Source organism: Morone saxatilis, unplaced genomic scaffold, assembly GCF_004916995.1.
Source record: "Morone saxatilis isolate NCDOM2014 unplaced genomic scaffold, NCSU_SB_2.0 Contig19, whole genome shotgun sequence".
In the NCBI taxonomy this organism is placed as follows: Eukaryota; Metazoa; Chordata; class Actinopteri; family Moronidae; genus Morone; species Morone saxatilis.
Genome location: NW_023339751.1, coordinates 14,977,056 through 14,977,595, shown reverse-complemented (window position 1 = coordinate 14,977,595; position 540 = coordinate 14,977,056). Strand labels below are relative to the sequence as shown.

The 540-nt window shown below is 41.5% G+C and overlaps 1 protein-coding gene across 4 annotated transcripts in view; it reads right to left on the bottom strand.

Annotated features, from left to right (window-relative positions):
• Positions 1-540, bottom strand: part of ccser2a (coiled-coil serine-rich protein 2a) — a 56,586-nt gene that overhangs the window by 42,474 nt on the left and 13,572 nt on the right. The window lies entirely within an intron of this gene.

Sequence of the window (540 nt, the reverse complement as noted above, 5' to 3'; positions counted from 1 at the left end):
CTCTCACACTCACACTCACACTCACACTCACTCACACACACACACACACACACACACAGCCTGCAGTCACAGTCATGTAAAGACATGATGCAGCCTGAGCGGAGGGAGGCACAGGTGATAGAAGCGAGAGGAGGAGGAGGAGTGAAACTAACCGACTGTGACTTCACTTAAACTCCTCGCCGTCTCGCCATCAGACCGCCTGCGACTCTTTTATTCTGACAGATTTAATGTTGTCGTCTTTTAACTCAGACGTTAATGAGCTCGGTCAGTTCGGAAACAGAAACAGGAATGTGGGGATGCAAACACCAGAACATAATCAGCCTGTGTATATGTTCTAGACTATTAAAAACTAATAAGACTAATAAAGATAATCAGTTTCATACAGTGAGAGTGGGACAAACACATCCTTTCAGAATAAAAGCACAACAACTAACAGATTAACTAAAGGAATACGTTTTACTTTGGTCATTAAAACATGACTTCTGAATTATATCATTATTATAATCATTAGTGCTAATGTGTGTGTCTGTCTGTCTGTCT